Source organism: Hermetia illucens, chromosome 1, assembly GCF_905115235.1.
Source record: "Hermetia illucens chromosome 1, iHerIll2.2.curated.20191125, whole genome shotgun sequence".
Classification (NCBI taxonomy): Eukaryota; Metazoa; Arthropoda; class Insecta; order Diptera; family Stratiomyidae; genus Hermetia; species Hermetia illucens.
The window spans coordinates 164,361,476-164,385,652 of NC_051849.1; the positions used below are offsets into that span (position 1 = coordinate 164,361,476).

The following is a 24,177-nucleotide window of genomic DNA, read 5'->3' on the forward strand; positions in this document are numbered from 1 at the left end:
TTCATCGATTTTAAAGCCACAGCCCGACGAAATTAATAAGACTGACTAGGCTGACCCAGACCAATATGCGACGCCAGAAAAATACCACGCTCGTCTGCTTGTGGATAAAAACAGGTTGCGGTGGTCGGTTCACTTAATCCGTATGGATGGGGATGATCCAAGCGTGAAAGTCTATAAGGGCAATATCAATGGTTGAAAAAGAAGACGCGGCAGACCCTGCCTGAGATAGAACGATAGCGTAGGTGAGATGCCAGACAGCTTTTAGGGGTATTGAATTGGTGGACATCGGAGCAAAACGGGGTGACTGAAGTTCCTTATTAAGGCGGACCTAGACCGGATACCGGTTGTTGCGCCGCTGGTGATGGGATCTTAGCAAGCATGCCTTTCTTCTCGTTCCAAACCTGGATGTTTTACTCTACAGGAGTGCATTAAGGGTCAAGCTGATTTCACTTCAACTTGAAGGAGCAATCCGTATCCGCTAAATCGACTAACCCGTTTTCACGAAAAAATACAAACAAATTATTCATATAAAACAATAGGTTTTAATGTACTAAATAAATACATGTAACAAGTTCACAATTATGTTTCATTCTAAATATAGTCCAGTACGACATGTCTCCAAACAAGCTTCCCGGGTGCCAAAATTATTCAAATTGCCGAAGCAGCCATGAAACAAGAATTCGAAGCACATCCTCGTCGAGTAGTCGTAATAGAAGCGAAGCAAATAATATTTACACACTCCTCCTTGATCCGCTTTCATATAACAAAATGCTATGAAGAATGCAGAAAAGAAAGGCGGATTTGAGAAAGACGTAAAATATTTGCATAGTTATTTTTTAAAGCACCGCTTTTCCCGGGGTCTATACACTCAACACTGAAGAACGGAACAAGTTGTTTCCCAATAATGATATTTGCTGAATAAAAAGTATCCATTAGCGATGGAGGCGGTGTTGAATTTTAGTTTCTAAAAACTAGAACTAGAAATACCGCAAACACGTATTGATTAAAAATACAATTACAGAAAGGTCCTATGGACTCGTTGAAGTGACTAACGTCAAGTATTTATAAATATGCTATTTCAAAAACCCTACAGAATTACGTAAGAACATAGAGCCACTATCCCCTGGGCTCTGGAGTCTGAAAATTCACCTGAAATCGTTCGGTTCTACTCTCATAAAATCTAAAGGAAAACGAATTTTGCTTCAACAATTTTGTAATGTGCTCTGGGATAGCTAAGTTAGCAATCTAAGCAATAAAAACAAGTCGGGAACCAGAAGCTAGACGCTTCAGGTATGAAAGGTTTGTCTGTTTCTTTTATGAAAAGAATTGTGTGTGCATTTGCATCATTAGTACGTAGCACGTAATATGTGCATATATTATGTGAAATCATCCACTTTCATGTGATACCGACATTCAAAGTCTTGAATTTGCAAAGAGGCGATAAATTTGACCTATCATAACTTTGTTAATAACAGTACGATTTACTTATTACTAAATTACTACGAAGTTTTGTGGTACCAGAATGAACTTAAGGGTGTTTTCCAACCAATTGCTAAAAATTATAGTAATATACTATTATTAACTTGACAGATATCGGTATGGAAGATATTTCGGAGCCTAGGAACCATATAGCGGCAGTCTCTTGATTTTTTCAGATTTATCGGTTGGGTAGTTTCTGAGAATAGGTCCATTAAAAAATGGTCACTTTCAACCCCACTCACCACTTTTCCAGAAAATCTCAAAACAAAAACCGGCTTCGGAAAGTACTAACACCCAGAAAAAGAAACCAATATGGAAGAAGAAAAAACTCGGAACTCCAGCACCGGCGTTTTTTGAGAGTGGGCAAGCAGACCTTCGATATCCCTCGACTGCAGCGCCTGGTGGCTTACTTGGCTACTGTTGCATCGAATATTACAAGAAGCCTGGAGAAAGAGGAATTTGGAAGCAGTGCATCGCTCCCGAGAACGCCAGTTCAAAAAACATGGAAAGATGCCCCACAAACTGGTCATTCATTAGCCCATAGCGGGGTGACTATATCTGGTCGAAACATGTCTTTTTACGAGAAGCTCGACGATCCTGCGATCTCCCCCGAAATCAACGTTGATGAAGGAAGGAAATCAGGGAAGCTCCCGGAAGTCTAATAAATACGGAAATACCCAATGGGAAAACCATGCAGCGTCCGAATACAGACGTATCATCGTTTGCCCTACCCGCAGGAAAAATAATAGAGTTGTTTGGAAGGGTAAACACAATGTGGACTAGACCATCAAAAACATGTTCCGAGCCATACGAATTCCATACAATAGTGCCAGGGACGAAAAAATTTATCGAAGAAATCAAGCTTCACCAACACAAGTGACACTCACTCAAAATGCAAAGGGTGGTAAGCTTGAAAAAAGAAGTAGAGAGGGCGCGAACGATCTTTTCGGGAAGGCGGACAAAGTTGCCAGAATCGTAGAAACTGCGGCGCTCTAATCTTCCAGAGGGAGGTAAAACCCCAAAAAGGAACCAAATAAGCATGAACCAAGGTTGGCGAAAAAAAAATGCGACACATAAAAGAAGATTACCTCCAGAAAAGGTGATATGACTTATGCCGATATTCTCAGGAAGGTCAAATCCGATCCTGAGCTGATGGACCTTGAAGAAAACGTCAGCCGAATCAGACGCTCCCAAAAAGGAGATTTGATGGTGGAGCTGAAGAAGCCTCCGGCCAAAAGTCTTTAGGAGAAGAGGCACAAGTACGGGCCAAAAAGCAGGATATTGTTATACAATGTAAGAACATTGGTGAGGTACCCCGCTGCTTCAGATGCCTTGAATTTGGCCACATAGCGGCGAAATGCACCGGTGACAGTTTTCCACAAAACCTTAAAAATTGATTTTGACAACCACCTAAACCTCTAAAATACGACAAATGCATGTATTTTTGCCATAAAATAGCCATTCTTGGTTTCTGGCAAGGCATTTACTTAATAGAAATGGAGTGATGGCAAAAACTAATGCATTGGGGAAATAATAATGGTACGTTATTGACACTAGGCTTGGAAAACTATTATTCGCCTTCTCCAAAAATATGGGTATACACTAAACTTTTACATGGTTATCTTCTAGACTCAGCGCCAACGTACTATTCTAGTTCTCATGTCAATCTTGCCAGGATAGTGACATTCTTGATTCCAGATTTTTAGCTTACACTTCTTTATCCAAGTTTTATGGTCCCCAAAGGGGGGAGATACCTGTACCAAGTTCTGGCAACTAATATGCAAATATGATGATAATGATGAAAATTTCAGATCAAAATTTGAAGTTACAGCCTTCGAAGTGTCCGTGACTCTACCGGAGATAGAGAGCCGATCTTTTCATAATCTCTCATATTCTGATTCTTTTTGGACGATTAACCAATATATATATATATATGCAACCAACTAGTATGGAGGTATGCATATACCGATCTTTACGAGGAAGCTGAAGGATAACAGTACGAAACGCAATAGCTTCATGGCTGTAATTAACCCTTTCAGTCTGGGTCAAAGTTTGAATATTTTTATCATTTAATATTACCCCTACCAAGGATGTCCAGTGCTTTTATTCTCAGCCTATTCTATAAACTTGTGTGTGAATCTACGGCTTTAGATCTATCAATTTCTACATCACATCACACGTGGCTGACCTTCAAGTAATACTTGTGGCATCTATTGCAAATACTGTGCCATATTTTTTCAGAGTTTTATAATAAACTTTAGGAAGGTAGTGCTTGGAACTATATTATAAACACACGATTAGTTTTTGGAAAATTAGTACATACACAATGGACACGGTTTGTCTACTCAGAGCTTAGAACGATAAATCGTCATTAAAGGCCAGCAACCAGATTTCAGTCTAGGCCTACCTTAATGAGGAACTCCTAATATTCCGCTTTTCCGGCCAGGTTCACCGATTTGATATTTCCAGCAGTTGTCTAGTGCCCGGGTCTATGCCATTTCTCCACTTCAGGTAGCATCTGCCATTGCTTCTCTTCCTACCATAGATGTACATAGATTTCCTGATTTAAATCATCGTGGTTATCTGAGCCGAATTTGATTTGCAACCCGTTTCTCCGTCATGTAGAGAGTCAATACTTGACCGTGGGCTGCAATTAGTGTGGTCACCACGTGGCCGGTATTCCCGTTTGTAAGCAATTTATGAAAATAGTCCGCCCATTCTTCTAATGTGTCGATCGAATCGGAAATTAAATTTCTCTCTTTGTCTTGGAGGGATTTTGTTTAAACAAGTATCGGGGTGAAGGGTATTTCCGAGCCTAGACACCGAATAGTGGCAGCTTCGTAATTTTTTTTCAGATTTTTCCATTGAGTGGCTTCCGAGAATGGGTTCGGGAAAGAAATGGCCACTTTCCAGCCTTTGCCAGCATTAAAGTACTAATCTGGACATTTCATTTGATACTCTATTTGTTGACAAACAATTTCCATCCCATTTTTACATGTGTGGAGGTCGCCCTTAAGATCCACATAGAACGATGTCGCTCACAGTGCCATCTTCCCGCCAAATTTTATGTCAATTGGCACAACAGTTTCTGGGAAAAGTGCGTGTGACAGGCAGACAATTAGAGTTGACAGATCTTTCATCAGGTGCGTCTCTTCGTGCGTGTAATGGAATCCTCGGCGGATGCGTATGATTATGCACTTGTACGCATTTGGATGTGTGCGTGCATGTTTATGTTTTGTAGCCAGGCCAGGTAGGTGAAACATGCCTACGGGTAGGACATTCAGAACAAAAACCGAATATGGAAGAAGGAAGGAAAGAAACATTTATATTGCGCCGGCTGGGAAACTTAGTACCGGCAGCTTTTCCGAGTGGCAAGCAGGCTCCTTACCGTCGATTTTCCTCCACTGCTGGTGGATTACTTGGCCACCATGATGCACCAGGCCATAAAAATCAGACATTCGTGTACTGTACAGTAGTGGCAAGGACGAAAAAGTTCCTCGAAAAAAGCAAACGTCACTCAAACCGTCACTGACAGCCCTCCCCACCAAAACCAAAAAGGGTGGTAAGATTGGAAAGAGGAGTAGAGAGAACAATTCTTTCGGACCCTCGCAGGATGCGAAAAGGCCTCTCACCGGCAAAGTGGAAGGCAAACAAAATGACCCTAATCGTTAGAACAGTAATGCCGGCTCCAATCGACCTAAGGGAGATAAAATCCCAAAAAGAACCAAGGAAGCATGAATCAAGGTTGGTAGAAAGAAAAACGCGACACGTGAAAGAAGATTACTAATTATTTATATTAATTGAATATCTCGAAAAAGGTGATATGATATATGCCGATATCCTCCGGAAGGCTAAATTCGATCTGGAGCTGATGGACCTTGGAGAAAGCGTCAGCTGAATCAAATGCTCCCAAAAAAGAGGTTTGATACTGGAACTCAAGAAGTCTCCGGGAAAAACGACTGCAAATTTCCACGGCAAGGTGGAGAAGTACTTAGGGGAGGAGGCACAAGTACGGGCCAGAAGGTAGGAGATTGTGATACAATGTAAAGACATTGATGAAATCACGGCCAAGGAGGATATCCGCGAGACTTTACAAAAGCAGTTCGGACCACTTGGTTTGTAAATTGCGTAATCAGTGGATTGAGAAAGGCACGCAAATGGCAACTGCAAGTTGAAGCTGCGTTTAAACTACTGGCGGAAGTGAAAATAGGTTTGGTCGTTTTCCGACTCAAGGAGCAAGTACCCCTAAGGCGCTGCTTCTGACGCCTTGAATTTAACCATAAAGCGGAGAAATGCACCGGTGACTGTGACAGGTCAAAAAGATACAGAAATGTGGGGAAAAGGTCATATGTTCAGGGAATGCACGGTTGAGCCTGAATGTATGCTTTGCGAAGTGAAGAGGGGGTCGATTGTTGGCACGTTACAGGGAGTCGCAGATGCCCAGTGTTTAGGAGAGCCTTGGATGCAATAAAGAAATGAGGTTCACAGACATGCTGTTGGGATGCCACAATCCCGATGGTGCAGCTTCAGAAATGGTAGAGCAAATTATGGCACCCATAATTAGAGCATGTGACGCTGCCATGCCGAGGCGGCGAGCCCTTGCAAATAGGCGGTGGAATGAGGAAATCGCGGAGTTATGGTCCGCATGTTTTCAGGCAAGAGGGATCTACCAACGATCTGGAAGAAGACAAGACTTTGACCACAAACGGTAAGTATATGCAAATCTTCGAGCTAGGCTTAAGCAAACTATACAAACCATCAAGCAAAAATACTTGAAAGAAGCTTGCACGGAGGCAAACTGAAACTCCTGGGGAAAAGCGTATAGGGTGGATATGAAGAAGATGAGAGGCGAACACCACAACTAACCTGCCCCCATCTTCTGCTCGATGTAGGGACGGCATTCTTCCATCGGGAGAAATGGGAGCGCAAAAAATTTATATGCAAGCGCTGGACGTTCTGGAAAAAATATATATACCAGCGCTGGACGTCCTGCTTCATACCTGCTCCAACTAAGATCAGACTTGCTGAGATTTGCCAGAGAGTTGGTGATATTAATGCTGCCGGTTCGAATGCTGCTCTCTATAGAGCCCTTATGCTCAAATTCTGATAAGAACCGACTAATTTATCAGCGTATCTAAAGTCTGTATAGAAGGAGTTTCGTCTACATAGTAGAATGAAATTTCCCCGCCCGGTGAGAGAAGCAAAACTAGGTAAGCAGGTAAGCGGGACATCCGGCACCAAACCGCCCGATTTGCCTTATCGACACAGTAGGAAAGATGCTCCAAAGGGTCATCTACAATAGGCTTCTCCTTAGCGTCGAATATAACGATGGACTATCGGAGCGGCAGTTTGAATTTCGACAAGCCCACCGAACGCTCAAAGCCATAGACGTGATTTTGAAGCCGCCTCGAGGCGCGACGTCGTCTAATAAACGCTGTGCCGCTGTGACGTTGGATGTCAAAAATGTGTTCACTTTAGCCAGCTGGAAATGAATAAAAAGTTCACTGTCTAAAATGGGTGTTCCTAGCTGCTTGACTAAGCTCCTCGAAAGTTACCTCTCGGAAAGAACACTTTGGGACGATACGGACGAACGATCCAAACAGTACACTGTTACAGCAAAAGAATCACAGGACTCAGTGCTGGATCCACTCTTGTTAAACGTGATGTATAATGGGATACTTGTCCCTCCCTCACCAAAGGAGGCCACGATAATCGGTTTTGCAGATGATCTAGCACCATGAAAACTTGGCCGTTCATCTTGACCTTCCAGAACTAAAGACGGAGGCCGACTTGATTACTAACCGTAGGAAAAGGAATGCGATTAGTATCACTTCAGCGCTCAATATCGGTTCTACTTGAGGTAATGATTGTCGCGAAAATCAATAAAGGACAACTGGACTATGTTTCCGTGAAAGTGATAAATACCAGCGTATAATTAGTGCGAATGTTGCGTAACATTGGAGGCCCAAGATTCAATCGCCGATTTCTTGGCCGGATTAATTCACTCTCCACTCTTATGTGTGGTACCAGTTTGGAAGGAAGCACTCGCGTGTGAGAGCAATTGGAGGACAGTAAACATGACTTACCGCCTAGTAGCACTAAGAGTGCACAGCACTTTCAAAGCAATCTCAGATGAGGCGGAGTGTATTATTAGTTGAACGGTTCGATGGACATTCTAGCAAGTGACAGTCTGTCTATTCGAGAAAGGAGAATGAGTCTACCTAAAAAGGATACAGAATACTGAAAGGCGGCAAGACGGGAGTCGCTGGAAAAGTGACAAAAACAGAGTGATCACTCGCAGAGGAGTCGCTGAACCCACACTTTGATTCTTGTATTGAGGAGTGCATTCTGCGCCAGGATGGCGAAATTAACCCAATCCAGGTCATGACGGTTACAGGAAGTATCTTCACCGATTCAATTTGGATGATTCTCTCTTGTATACTGAATGTGGTTCCACACCTGAAGCCTGGAGCATGTTATGTTCAACTTTCTACGATTTTGCTCAGAGAAGAGGACCCTGGAAGACTCTCTGAAAATTAATATAAGCCGGGAGAACACCGTCAGGAAAATATTGACGTCCGAGGCAAAGTGGTGTACTGTGAATTTAGCAACCAAAAGGACTCAGGTCGAGCTTGAGGAAGCGGAGCAAGCAAAGAGAACGCGCTTGGTCGCTTAAAGTGCAGTCCTTCTCAAGAAGTAAGGTTTTGTGGTAGTTCCGCGGGAAGGAAGAAGGAGAAATTGGGGCAGTTTTAGCGGATAAGAATCTAACACATTGTAGCGACCTAGCGTGCCGACGTCTTTCTAAAATTGCCACCGCCATCCATAAAAATAAGAAATAAAAATAGGGAGGAAGACAAGTAGCAAACCGTTTTTAATTAGGTTTTTTTGCATAGAAAAGCTGTAAAAATGCAAATTAAATGTTCCCAATGAGCAGCACTTCAGACTTTTCACTTTATTTTGATACTGATATACAGGGTGTTCAGTTTATGATGGCATTGATTTTAATGGGGAACAGTACCATCTGTTTGAGGAAGATTGGTTCATGAAAATGCCATTCCATGTTTTACCATTTTTTGTGAATAGTGTCAAAAAACCTTCCCAAAAAAATATTATTAATATGCATTATTATAACGATACTTTAAGCTTACAAACCTGCATCGATTCTATACCGAACATTGTATATCAGAACTGCGACTTCTTGGTAAGATTGGCATTGGCATTGCGGAAAGGAAGATGGTAAATGATACACGAAAAATTGTACATAAAAAAATCAGCAACTAGTGAAGCGGGGAAAATCATAAGTTACTACTTCAAATGCAACGGCCAAAGTTAGCTTCCGATTCAACTTTCAGCACACTCTTTGAAATTTTATGGAGACGGAAAATTCGTGCACATCTTTGACCGGGACGGGAGTTGCGCAAGCAAAATTTCCCGCATAACAGCTGGCGTTAGTGCCGTGTATGTGATGCAGGGCATTGGTGTGCTTCTAGGTAGTTGCGAGCACATGGCTGCGTGTTGCTCCGAGCAGCATATGTCATTACAAAAAAATTGCACAGCTCTTCATGGCCCGTCACATCTTAGCGGGAACCAAAAGCAGAGCTTCCTTTTGGGAATGGATCTTAATAGCATTTGTCAGGGAATGATGCTTAAACATCTTGATGGAAGTAAACACGCGCAACATTCTAGGTAATAGATCCATGTTAGCTTTCCCTGGAAGTGTGGAGGAAATAAATAGATGGATCCAAGATCAGTCTCTCGGATGCATCCGTTTCTTGCTCAGACAAAATGAAGAAAAACACACAAGAAAACTATCTAGATGACATTGACATACAAACACCATTTACCTACGTCGTCCCTACCCGAAAAGAGCGCAATAAGATTCCGTTCCCCTATTAAACGATAAAGTCGGAATTAGAATGGGAGGTGTAATTGAAATATAAACCGCACTATCTGTTTTTACCTGCGAAACAGAAAATAACTCTTCACGTTAACTCCGAAATTGGATCTTGGGCTTTTTGTAATTGCAAACTTTACTAATTTTTTTATTTATATAAACTAATTTTCAGATATATATTACCTTTTGATACGCATTTGAACATATTAAAACACAAATATTTCGAATTATAATTTCACAGATATCTTACAACTGCGTAGAATGTTGCTTCAATGGCTCCAAATTTTAACTTAATTTGAACAATGTTTAGACTAGCTTATCACAACGGTTTCAGAAATTACCTGGTATGTGATAGAAACCAGCGGAGCTTATATTAACAAATGTTAAGAAAAAGATAACAAAAATTAAGAAACGTCTAACAAACTCCATTCTGTGTGACAAAACTACATTGATATAAACTGACTGCAAATGACATAGAAGTTTATTGGCCTACTAACTGATATACAATGATAACAGATCCCAGATGGATGGCAATCATTATTGTACAATAAACCAACCCCCAAAGCTGAAGTTTCAAATAATAAATTGTCATATTGTGGGAATCAAATCCTCTAAATTCTCCATAGATGAAACGTCGCTAATGAAACCTGAACGGCTTTGATCGTCAAACAATCAAAGTTTGAATTATTCCTTTGGGCATGACATCAAGTAGTAGTAATTAAGAAACAAAGTCAATTCATAGCCCCCTGAAATTTAGACCCGATGAATTTGTGATTTTATTCAATTCAGTTTCTAAGGATAAGCTGCTAAAAGTTATATAGTTTATAGCAGAGTCTTCTTTTTCTTCAGCCTTTGTCCCGTTCACAAGCGCAGTCGGCTCGTCGGTTCTGCCATTTGGCCCTATCAAATGCCAGATCTGGATGGAATCGCGAGGCTTTTAAATCCCCATCCAGCGTATTAAGCCACCGTTGTTTCGGCTGGCCTTTTGCGTCACTTACCATCCACTTCAATGTTCACACCAATCTCGGTTAGTGAATTTTCATTATCCCGAATTACTTGACCATGCACCACCATGCATCGGTGTAACCCCATTTCAATTACGGATATCCTCATTTCCAATGTAATCAAAACGTGTCACGCCACTAGTCTAACGTAACATCTTCGCCTCCATTACCGCCAGAAGCCGTTCATTATCTTTTATAGTCGGTCAACACTCAGAACCATAGAGAGCGACAAGACGGACGAAATTGCGGAAAATTTCAGATTTGAGACGTTTGTTGATACATTGATCACAAAGAACACAATTCCGAGGAGGTTACTGGCGTTGACAGTGATCGTGCCTGTTTCAAAATCTGTTGTCAAAAATTCAGTTTTGTTCAGCTTCAACTGAGACCGTGTTGAATGAAGCGACCATTGCATTTTTGGTCAAGTAGCTCGAGATCATTTTTGCTACTGGATGCTAACAAAAACGAAGAGGAGTAGTGAGAGGACGCTTCCTTGATGAAGACCAACAGAGACACGAAGCGGTTTGGATATACCCGTCACACTTCGAACTTTACTTTTCGGATCGTGGGAGAGCAATTGAACTCAGCGCACGAGTTCTTCTGGCACTAATTGTTGTCGTAGAACATACCGGATAAGTTCGTGTGATAAACGGTCAAACGTTTTCTCTAGATCCAGAAATGCAATATGAAGAGACCGACACTTCTCGCGGTGTTTCTCCATGAGTAACTGCGCAGCGTGTATTGAGTCAGTAGTTACGCAGTTCTTGACAAACTTGCGGGGTTGAAAAAAGACGAGGGTAATTGCTTGTGCATATAATTGAGACTCTAATTATTATCTAGTGAAAGCCACTAAACAGATACTCAACATCGAAAGTCTCTAGAGGAAGCCACTGGCATACTCAATGACCCGGAAAATAAACCCGTTAAAGTGATTACAAGCCATATATGAGAGATTGTGGTGGTCAAAGGGTAGTATAGTTCCCAGGGCGAAACGTGGATTGGTTGGTAGTTGGTCGTGGATAGAGCATAAAACTTGGATAACGCCTGCTGAACCAACACCAACAACTCTACTACCAAACCATATCTCCACCTACACGTAGTGATCGCTGAGAGTTCTTTCTTAATGAAAAACTGCAGACAGAGAAGGATCAAGGCAAGTCTCCCGCGCCTAAAAACGGGATTATCTGTCGACTACGACTTTCGCTTCCTGATCAACACATCTGGGTATTTGAGCTCTTTGTTAGTTAAGCCAGGATACTGCAATGACACCAAGGAGACTTAAATTGATGATAGCTTTGACCCATTGCGTTATGTTAATACATTGGGTGGCATAAAGTTCCCTGACACCGTCCGCAGAAACAATGCCACTTAGATACACAAGTTGATCAACGCGATGTTCTCTCCATTAATTCAAATAGAAAGAGTGCGATGACCGGCCAGACTGAGAATCTTGGTTTTGTTGTTTTCTATCTTCAGTTCAACTTCGCTGGCTTCCTTTTCAAACCTGGAGTCATGGACGTACTCAATTAATTGACGTGTCTGAAGAAGAATGACGTAGTCCATTGAATTCGTCTGCGTCACCGATAACGCAAAGAAAAAGTATTGTTGGTAAAATTCAACCCTAGCAGACTTCGCTTCGCACTTGATTGCAGCACGTAACACTTTGCGCCATCCTAAGTCGCTCTGACAATGGCTATTAGCTTCTCCGAGATGTCTTTCCTTTCTAGAGCAGTCTAGATATGCTCACTTTACACGTTATCGAAAATTTTTTCGAAATCGATGAAGAGCAGGTGAAGATGTGATCTAACTCGCAAACTACCTCGAAATGATTCCGAGGATGTTAGTGTAGTTGATATAAGAGAATCCGGGATGGAAATCAACCTGTTTTCTCTCGATCAAGTTTTCGACGTGTTCCTTAATGCGTTCCAGGATGACTTTAGCTAATATCTTCTTGACACAGGGTAGCACACAAATACTCCTCAAGTCGTCACACTCAAATGATTGCCTTTCCTTGGAGTCTGCAGGAGACCAGCTGCAAGCTATTTCATGATGCGCAACGGTGCAATTCATTTTCTTTTCTTCTTTTCTCTTCTTTTCAAGCTATGTTGAACTTCTTGTTCCTTCCATGGTAAAGGATCGTTGTGCTCGACTTCGCTCCCAGGTGATCACAAAGCTCTTGTATTATCCTCCGTAAAGCAAAAATAATATACTGAGATCAGCAAAAGAGATAAATAAAGTACCCTTTAGGTTATTCTACTATGCTCTCGCGACAAGCCGACCGAATCGAGTAACAAGCCTCGGAAAAATGCTAGGGCGTACACCATAGTCGACGCGGTAACTCGGGCCTCGGTCCTGTCCAAAGATGGACAAGAGTTCTTGACGCCTGGACGACGTCAGGATGTAAGTAAGTTAGTCCGTGCAGAACAAATACGTGTCTGCACACTCAATATTGGCACTCTAACTGGAAAAAGCGAGAAACTTGCAAAAGCCCTTCGGAAAAGGGGCATTGATATTTGCGCTCTGCCGAATAACCCGATCTTTCTACATTTTATAGTGGGAATAGTAAGACGCAAATCGACTACCTCCTCATAAGACGCCAACCTTTTACCATCGTCACTGATTGCAAAGTCGTTCCCTATAAGATCATCGCACCTCAACACCGGCCGGTGGTTCCCATCGTGCGAATCAACCCACCAATAAAACAGCGTGAGGAACGCACTGGCCCGCGACGCATTAAATGGTGGCGATTTCGTGAGAAGAACGAAGAAATGATCTTACCTCCGCGATTACCAACCATTACGAATGTGGAAGAATCGTGGAACCAAACTAAAGATACCATCCAAAAAGCGGCCTATGCAACCCTCCGGGTCACCTGACTTTGGAATGACGATGTTCACATGAAGCTCCGTGACAAAAAACGCCTCTATCACAAGCTTCTCAACGATAAATCGCTTCCCAATCGACAAATTTATAAGAATGGCAACCAGGAAGCAAAGAAAGCGTTCGCGATCACCCGATCGGCCCATTACAAAGACCTTTACTATAAGCTGGACCCTCGCGATGGCGAAAGAGATCTGTATCGCCTTGCCAAAAGCCCAAAACCAACGCACACAGTATATCGACCACTTCTGCTATGTCATTGACAAGAACGGTACTTTACTTACCGACTGTTGAGCTGCAAGGGATAGATGGCGAGAATATTTCGAGCAGATTTCAATTGAAGAATTTATTCATACTATACTTTCTTAATCATTGCCGATATTTGGAGCAGTTCGAAGTGTCAGCGCAACTGAAGTCGAGAAAGCAATAAAATGAATGAAATCGGGGAAAGCAACAGGTCCTGACGACATCGCATCTGAGCTCTGGAAAGCGAAGAGCTGGAACCCAACACTGTGATTCAGTGAATTCTTTAATCGGATTATTCAGGAAGGCAGAACACCATCTGACTGGCAAGAAAGTATCACAGTTCCAATATTGAAAAGCAGCAAAATATTCAAATTACTGTCCGATCCGGTTACTTTCCCAAACCATGAAGATGTTTGAAAGCATTCTTCTTAACCGTATTCGCGAAATCGTTGAAATAACCGTGAATCAAGCCGGATTTGTCAAGAACTGCAGAACTACTGACGCAATACACGCTGCGCGGTTGCTCATGGAGAAATACCGTGAGAAGCATCGCCATCTCTACATTGCATTTCTGGATCTAAAGAAAGCGTTTGATCGTGTGCCACATGAACTCATCTGGTGTACTTTATGACAACAATTAGTGGCAGAAGATTTCATGCGCTGCGTCAATTGCTCTATCACGACCCGACAAGTAAAGTTCGAAGTATGGCGTGTGTATCAAAACAACTTTTTGTCTCTGTGGTTTTCATCAAGGAAGCACCCTCTCACCACTCCTTTATTGTTCTTGTTATGAACACTGTCACATGGGGCATACAACGTCCCGCGCCCTATACTCTGCTTTATGCAGGCGATGTTTTCCTAGCGTCTTATAGCAAAAATGGTCTCGAGCAACTTGTCCAAAAATTTAATAATCGCCTCATGCAAGACGGTTTCAGATAGAATCTGAATAAAACCGAAATTTTGACAGCGGATCCCCATGAAGCGGCACTATTACTGTCAGGAGCAGTGACCTGCCCAGAATCTGGGACCAATGCTATCAGCCAATGGACAACTGCGCAATTACTTCACGCATTCCCGCAACCTGGATGAAGCGGATGAGATAAGACATTCCACAATTGGTGTTGGTGATGAACGCATCAACGAACATTTCAAATCTAAAATTTACCACAATGTCGTACGTCCTATCGCTCTCTATGATTCTGAGTGTTGGCCGACTATAAAAGACAATGAAGGGCGTCTTGCAGTAATGGAGGTAAAGATGTTGCATTGGACTAGTGGCGTGACACGTTTTGATCACATCCGAAATAAGAATATTCGCGGTCGATATGGGGTTGCACCGATCGTGGAAAAACTCCGAGAGTGGTGTCTTCCGTGGTATGATCACGTAATTCGCGCTAACGAGGACTCAATTGCCAAAATTGGTGTGAACATCGAACTCGATCGTAAGCGACCAAAAGGACGACCAAAACAACACTAGCTTGATACGCTGGATGGGGATTTGGAAGCTTCGCATCCAGACCAGACATTTGATAGAACCAAATGACCGATCACGGCGAGCCGGCCCGCTTGTGAACGGAACAAAGGCCGAAGAAAAGAAGAGGAGGCCACTGCTCGAGCAGTGCGACGCCGATGAAGAGGTATTGAAAGTTGCAGGAGTATTGTCATAATCACAATGTCACAGAAAGTATCCTCTCTCCATTGGCACGTATAATTATAAAGTTGTGATCTTCCTTACTTTAGACCCGAATCTTCAGTTAGAAATCTGAATCTGTCAGAAACTGGGTACCAAGCCAAGGAGCGTGATTTTTGGTTGCTATCAACACAATCCGACATCTGACTCGCGTTTGCTACTATTTGAGATTCTAGGGTGAAAAGATGCAGTACCACAAGAGGGGGAGAAATGCTCTTCAAAGTCCCAACATTTCATTTCGCTAAGGTCCAGCATTTTCAGCCTATATCGCTAGAATTCTCAACCAAGTTGGAGAAAGGGAGTGCGTATTCCCGAGACCAATTATAATCCGTTTTCGATGGTCAAAGGCCATGAGGTCAGTCACTATTACAAACCTACAAATTTGTAGTTCTTTTAGTCGCCTTTAGCGACAAGCAGGGATTATTTTGAGTGTATTCTTAACCCCCATCTAACAGGGCGTATAAAATATAGGCACATAGTTTAGAACTCTCAATAACAAGCAATGAATAACGGACGACAACGACTTATGGTTTCGTCTAGGGCAGAGGCAACTCCTCACACACTACTTGACTTTTGCCCTGGAGCAGTGTAACTTAAGCAGTTCTCAGGTCTGAAGGTGCAAGGTGTTAAGAGAGGGTAGCTGTAGTTCTTAAAATGTTTGTAAAAACTCAAAGTCGAAAATTTAACTATACATGGTATCATTAATCCACACTATAATAAGCAATAAACTAAAAGAATATATATAAATTTGGAAAGTCTAGTGCAAATCCTACTGCTATTAACAAAGTTTTAATAGATCGAACATACATTCCCGATGGAAATATTTTCCGCCGAAAATATGATAACAAGGTATTCGAATATTGCGCTAGGCAAGATAACATTCTAAAATATTGAATCGAATAGTGTGCTTACTTTTGATGTGTGTGTAATATTTACAGGAAAAAAGAATATATACACAGGAAAAAGAAAAGGTCATAGTAAACCTCCCAGTAACGTAAGTTTCGGGCTTTTTATCTATTGGGATTGCCTTTAGCGTCGATATAAAACAGATAAGTAAATTCATTTCCAGTATTTTTCTGGTTTTCCTTATCTCTTGCCAGAAGTCTCTGCTCCCACCCCTAATCCTTTAATATTATATTAAATAACTTGTTTTATGTTGTTGCAATAAAGAAAATACGTGAGCGATTTAGCGATTCCTTCATTTTATATAGCCCCGGACTTACTGGAATGAAGTTTCTCGCGAGGAGAATAATTCCACATACTGACTGACAAAACTACTTTCCGTGACCCCCTGACTGAAATCCCTTTCATGTTTTGTTCTACTTCTCGAGGGAAGAATATGTGCATGGACAGTTATCCAAACAATCCATTGGAGTTGACTGAGAACTTAGGGTCCAATCAAATATTTTCGTATAGCAGGTATGGCTGAGGTTGTAATGGGATGCTGACTACATATGTAGAGCAATATGGTGAGTTTTGGTGAGAGTCTCTTTATATCCTGGTGGTGAGATAATAACCAATAAGTATACATTTAAATTCCCATGAGTATGGTATGGAAGTAATGGAGTGGAGCTTTAGGACATTTTACGTCCACAGCGAACAATGTATCATTTCTAACATGACTTCTGGAAAATCTTAATATTGATCCTAGCTTACTTAATAAGACGAGGTTTACATAGCCTGGACAGCTGTTATTGACGAATATTATTACTTAGTAAATCGTTATGAATCCACAACCGCCTATTCGCTCTACATGCTCCACTTTGGTGCCCAAATCTCTATGTAATATGTAATGTGAAGGAGCTGAACGAGCTTCCCCACACCATCTTGGAAATATGCACTCTGCGATTTATGCTCCATGCAATGAACTTGGAAGGAATATAAATTGCCTCATTAATAGTTGAGTATTTCTTGCAGTCAGGTACATATGGGAGCTGTATGCTTCTTGTTCTTCTAGTTGACCTCTATTCGAATCACCCGGAGCTAGAGAAAAATTCTTCACAAGGATGTATTGTCTTGGATGCGCGCTTTGCGAATACGTACGAATGTTTATCCCATGAAAGTTTTATGAGACAGTCATTTATCTCCTTCCAAATTCAGCTCAGTAAAATGATGAAAGCCCTGAGAAAACATATATGTATTCGAAATGAAGTTGAATCGAATAAAAGCGGAGTAACGGAGGAACTGTAGGTAGATTTGTAATGCGTCCTTTGCGATCTTGTTTTGAAAAGGAAATAGTTGACTTTTTTGCATCACTGGAAATTTAATTTAATAATGTTTCATTAAATAGCGCTGCAAGAACTTTTAAATAACTTTTTATGTCTATGTTTCCGTATTTTCCACCCAATCCTTTGAATATGCATTTGTTTTTTGTTTTATAATAGAGGAGGAGTCCTGAGTCCGTCATTCACTTCGAACTGGACCAATTGGTATCTCATCTATGCCCTTGGAGCAGCGTGACCCAAGTGGCTCCTGGTTCTTACTTGCTGCCTTATATTAGCTCCCAGAGATGGCATGGGTGCAAATTATATTCAAACGGTAAACAATCTAGTAATTTTGTTTCAAGCAGGACAAAGCTGAAAAAACTTTCATTTTCGACAACCCTCCGGGAAAAAAAGATTTAAACTACAGTTAAAAAACATAACAACAAATAAGACTCTCATCTTCGCGACACCAGTTGATGATAAGAACAAGGACTTAATGTCGCTATCCGAATCGATCCGACCTTACTTTCTCCGGTGTCAACCTTGGATAATGGTTTTTGCAGAAGGACAAACACTGCAGAACAGTTCGGCTGCAAGCCTAGAAACCAGTAAGGGCAACTATATTTTTACTCAAATCTCAATCCGGGCTTATTAGAGCGACTTTCGAGCCCTCAGCTTTCAGGAAATGGTGAGGGAAGCTGAAGGGCATTTCAGGTAACCGTGATCCATGGCGCGTAGGTACGGTTGACGCACTATATCCCACAAACAGCTAAATGGCAAACATATATATATTCGAGCTCTGATAAGAAATCAGTGAAATACGTTCTTCACCGAAAGTAAACTTAGATGTCTCCCCATCGGACACCACCTTGTCGTGGTGGGGAAGCCTGTAGTAGTTTACTACTACACTAAGGGTGTCCAAACATGAATATGGAAACTAGGGATTTGAACTCTTCAAGTGGTAAGAAGTTACAGACAAGCCAGCTAGAAAGAAAAGTACGCAAACTCTCAACTTGGTAGAAACTGGAAATCTAACTTCGGCCGACCCATCCCCGATACTACCACCTAAATCTACCCGCAAATGGAAGAGGAAGGCTCGCTAGAGGGGAACTTCAGCCACTAAGGAGGAGGGACTACATCATCCGCATATTGAATGAACAGAATCCGAGCATGGACTTCGAACACTGAAGGGTAAAGTTCATGAATGCCAGGAAGGACAAATCAGCAAACGTGGAGGGTTACAGCTTGTTATTCGATCTGGACCAAAGGAGTCTGAACATGCTCAGCGGAAGTCACCATATGGTGCTCCAGTTTTTCCTAGATAGATTCATGAAGCTCCGCGCGGAGGATAGTGCATACAGTGGGGGAACCCCCATATGGTGGTCGGCACTAGCGAAGGGACTACAGACTGAATTCTTCCTTCTGATAACTTCTCCTACACCATTTACGGAACAGGTGGAAGCAATCAATGATCTATGTATATATCTAGAAAAAATGAAATCTTCTGGAAAATTAAGGCTATTGTAAGGCGCGGTCTTTTGACCTGTGAGTCGGCTTCTGAAAGAATGCGGACTGCAAGATTGTGGTCCATCACAATTGTACAGTACTGTGCACCAACGGAGGTTTGTCAATAATGGGCAAGGATGCATTTTACGAAAAACTGCACGCAGATCAGGAAAGGTTTTCTAAAAGTGGCATTTTTATTGTGATGGGGGATGTTAATAGCAAGGCGGGCTCTGATAATAATGGGAGAGCAATTTCGCTGATCGGACGAAGGAGACACTAAGTAACCTGTCATCAAAAATGCTTTTTCCTCAGGGGGTACGCAGGTCGTCGGTCACTTACCGAAGGGGCGTCATAAGATCTGGCTGATTGTGGAAGGGTTGGAAACCTTAATGACCATAACGCACTCGAACCATGATAATGAGGAAATCGTTATTGGGTTGGTACGAGAAGCGAAAGATGCTAAAGGACACAATGACTTCAAAAGCGTATACCGCGTCACAAAAGAACTACCGTGATGTCGCAAACCTCTCGATGGTACTGTGAAATGTGTTAATGGTCAACTTCTCATCGTCGGTATCGAGCACTTCAGAATGGTTCTGAAGTTGCTCCTCTTGCGGATGAAATAGCTAATTACCATAAAATCCGGATACGGACTGTTCCTCCAAGCAGAAGAAAAATTAATGTATTCAAACCGAGTAAAGCCGCTGCGTTTGACGGTCCCCCCCGCAAAGTTAATTATCACTGCAGTTTCTGCATATGTGCAATTGCACTCATTCGGAAATCCTAGAAATCCAAGAATTTCCTCAGAGAGAGTGAGAAGGGCATTTTTAAGATTCCAAAGGAGAGCATCCGACCTGAGTAAGACAATTAAAGGGGTACCTGCACGCGCTCTGCCGTCGCAAAGATAATAATTAAAATAATCCGGGAACGCATCAAAGAACATCCCGAAAGTTTGATCGACAGAGAACAGTGCAGTTTCCGCTTCACCCTTTTTGCATGTATGGAGGCCCCCCTTAAGTTCCACATAGAAAGATGTAACTCACTGTATGCATTGGCATTCACAGTTCGCACCTTCTCACCAAAGCTGGTGGAACGCCCCTGCGTTCCATAGGAAAATGCGCGAAAATGCTAGCCATTGCCACGGCTGTGGTCAGTGAACGCGACCCTGTGCCTGAATTTGGGGCAAATAACTGAACAAAGATATGGATGAAAACGAAATACCATTGCTATTGAAGGACAAAGAGGGTATTGCGTCATTCTTGTTGATTATGGGACCATGGAGCAGGTACTGCAAGAAGTGATAAAGAGCACGTAGTCAACCTGGATACCTTTAAGCGAAGTGGTAAAATGACACGCTCTCCAGACCCGTTAAGGCGGATGGACGACCAGATATTGATAGTGGCAAAGGCTGTACCGGGCCGAAGCATAATGTTCACTGTTCTACTACGGTGGTTGTTCGAAACCTCAAAGACAACTGCGAGCTAGGTTCGATCGACCAGCGCACGGCGAATGCAGGACAGTTACAAACCCCTACTGTGACTCCATTGCGGGAAGTACCTGCTACTATTCAAAGCCCGGTTCAGATGCTTGTTATCGAAAGAAGAGGCGACCTCTCTCATACTTAGTGGGAAATTCCCACTGCCTAGGTGAGGAACAAAAACGAAGAGTAAATGATGTTTATTGAGGTAAATCTCAAGCATAGTGATGCTGTACACGATCTTTTGAGCAGTCATTCCATGAAATCGATGAGGACGTGGCGGTTATAAGCCACCGACAAAAATTGACAACAGGAAATAATCGCAACGTCTGGTAATGGGTTTTTTAGGAGCTAAAATTAACGGTTCTCCACCAAGCGCAACAAGCGTGGAATATGAGTGAATATTACATGAACTCGCGTTAGACGCAAGTGCATGACCCCCCATTACCATCGTGGGAGGCTTCAACACATGGTCTACCGAGTAGGCAAGCAAGGGTTTCTAGTAGCAGGGAAGCTTTTTCTTCGCTGGGGATTGTTCTTGCTAACATCGGAAGTATGTACCTATATATTCTGTAAAGAGGGGCTAGGTTCAGTGGTAGATATGGCCTTCGTAAGCAGTGGGTTGATGAGGGACGTTACCTGGCGAGTTAGTGAATACTACACGCATAGCCATCATAAAGCTATACTTCAGTGGTAGATATGACCTGCGTAAGCAGTGGGTTGATGAGGGACGTTACCTGGCGAGTTAGTGAATACTACACGCATAGCCATCATAAAGCTATACTGTTTAGTGTAAGGGAGAGCAGAAGAATGGGGCATTCCAGAGACATAAAGTCATCCCGGACTAAGTAGTTGGAGTTCAAAGATGTTTGACGGGGAAATGTTGACCGATATATGTAAGGATAGTTCCACACCAACAAGTACAGCGAGAGGAAAATCTGAGCGAATTTTAAGAAACATGGTCGCAGCCTGTGATGCACAGATGCAGCCATGGTGGAATGACTAAATTTGCCGACTACGTGCCCTACGCCTGCCAGCAAGAAGATGATACAACGCACAAATGGTGAGCAGTAAATTGCACAGAAAAAGGAGCGGTACGAAACTAGCAGGAAGAACTGCGGAAGTCGATCCGCGAAAGTAAATGGAACTTCTTTAAACAATTGTTCGAAAAGGCCGACATCAATCCGTGGAGAGAAGCCTATAGAGCGGTAATGGCTAAGTTGAAAGGAAGCAGGACCCCGCAGATCAAGTGCCCAGTTCCATTCCGAAGAATAATGACCACTCTATTTTCACTGCAAAGCAATTGCACCAACGCGAGCATCCCCCAAAGGATATTCCAAATATAAGAGAGGATGAGCTTACCATTGCCTGCGAAAAGGCGAGGGTTAAGTACTTGGGCTGTACGGAATGCATATCGAACATTGCTTTGAAGGCGGCAATAAAAGTCAGACCGGAGTGGTTCATTTCCATGTTTAATATCTGCTTGGAAGAGGGCAACTTCCCGATTTATTGGAAAAGGCAAATACTGGCGCTGCTATTAAAGAGTGGTAGATCACCTGGTGAGCCATTGTCGAAACATCCCATTTTTTGATGGACAGTATGGGAAAGTTGCAAAACAGGCAGCTCGTATTTGTATAGGAAGCAGGAGACATGTCCAAACTATAATACGGTTTCTGCGCTGGATTCTAGCAACACAGTCGTCAATCTGGCTGAGGACGCAATTGCAGATAATTAGGTGACAGGGCGATGCTAAAGAATACTGTACTATCATCACCGTCGATGTGGGAAATTCCTTTAACTCAGCGCAGTGGCAGATATTCACCTAATCATCAAGAATTATTTCGTGTATAGAAAACTCCTCTATAACGACGTAGGTCCAGTTGAATATTTGGTAACTGGCGGAGTGCCTCAAGGATCAGTGCTGGGCTTACTACTCTGGAATGTGATGTGTGACTATGTGCTGCGCATCGAACTCCTGTGACAAGCTACTCTTGTTGACTACACAGACGATATCCCATTTGTTGTAGTTGACAAGCACGTGGAAGATGTTTTCTTGGCATGTAAGAATTTGGTTAGGATAATCATGGATTGGTTGTTATCACATGGATAAGAACTGAAAGAAATTTTACGCTTTCGTGTGGGACAGCATGTGATAGAGTCCAAGCTTTTCATTAAATACCTAGGCGCTATGGTGGATCATTGATTGAACTTCAAGGAAGACTTAAGTCACGCGGGCGAGATAGTTTTAGCTATATTAACTGGCATAATACCCAAATTGTTCATCTATTTTGCTGTCCACAGCACCAGTTTGGACAAAATCCCTTAATGTTCAGGCGCATAGGAGAAAATTATTTCCATTATACCGTCTGAGCGCATTAAGAATCGCTAGTGCATTCCGAATAACGTCAGACGAAACCACTTTTGTTGTCGCGGAAATGATGCCCATTGATATTTTAGCTGAGGAAATACGAAGGTGGTACAACTGGAAAGTACGCCGTGAACATAATTCCGCAGATTAACGACGGGAAGAGAGAACGCGCCAATCAAGGTGTAGCAGGATCGTTGGGATATTTCTCATAAGATGAGGTGGATGCACAGGATGGTAGGTATCTACTATTACTTAGTAGAGTTTCTGACTGGACATGTCGGATACCGTAGGTATTTACATCATGTTCGACATGACGGTTATCCCTTCTGTCCTGAAAGTCTAAATGAATACCAAGATCTGGAGCACATACTCTTCGTGTGTCCCAGATTTGCAAATGAGAGAGAACAGCTTGAACTTTTCTTAACGAGAACCTTACAAGTGGAGCCAATCATTCTGCAAATCCTCGAATCCCAGGAAGTATGGAAGTTAGTGGCACCATGAGCTGCATTCAATAGAAGCTTCGAAGAGTAGAGCGCTTAAGAAAAAACGGCAGAGAGGGTACAATTTTGACCGTAGGAGTAAGCCAGTTGGCGTTAACCCGCCCCACCATATAATGCGGTAATTTTAGTGGATGCGGTAGTTTTAGTGGATTAAAGTCCTACATTCTATTCTTCCGAAAAAGAGAGACAGACAGGCAGACAGTAAATCGATTTTGATAAGGTTTTGCTTTACACAGAACCTTAAAAAGGCACAGTTAGCTTCGCTATGCAGTTAAACTCATTTACTCAAGGGGTGCGAAGCGAGCCTCCACAAACTACATTCCTTAGATCTTTTTAAGTGAAATTGTTAATTTATTAGCTGTTCTACCAACATCTAATGGACATATCCTAAAATCGAAGGTGGTGGTAAGTATAGGGAACTGGTGCCCAATATTTCAACTCTATTAAGATTGGATGATTTAGAATCTATTCAGGAGCTTAAACCTATTTATCAATTTGAAGATATTGAATTAACTATTGGATGTTGGCGGCGGCCATGAAGTCCCATTTTTGGCCAATAAATCTACCTATATATAGCAATAAAAATTATTATCACTAACATTTTCTTAGGAAGTCTATAATCCAGTTAGAGTAAACGTTAATTTAACAATGATAATGACATGCATCACATGCAATTTAAATAAACGAAGCTAAAATTGTGATAATGGTAAATTCAATACGCTAAAAATTGAATTCCCGCATTGTGTTTTGTTTCCAACTAGATAAGATACTGATTCAATAGACAATGGTCGTATTTTCATTAATTGCTTGGGTATTTGCAAGTTGATTAGCTTCGATGGGGGTATGATAACTGCTTCAATAAACATTGCTATTTTTTAATCTTGACATGATCTAAGCGATAAGTAAAACGAGGCTATATAAATTGACAC

General features: G+C 42.1%; 1 long non-coding RNA gene across 1 annotated transcript; it reads right to left on the minus strand.

Annotated features, from left to right (window-relative positions):
• Positions 1 to 519: 519 nt before the first annotated feature.
• On the minus strand, positions 520 to 9,566 carry LOC119646732. The gene is made up of 2 exons (XR_005248767.1): positions 9,440 to 9,566; positions 520 to 771 (listed from the first exon to the last, which is right to left on the minus strand). It is a non-coding gene; the product is annotated as an uncharacterized LOC119646732 (long non-coding RNA).
• Positions 9,567 to 24,177: the final 14,611 nt, after the last annotated feature.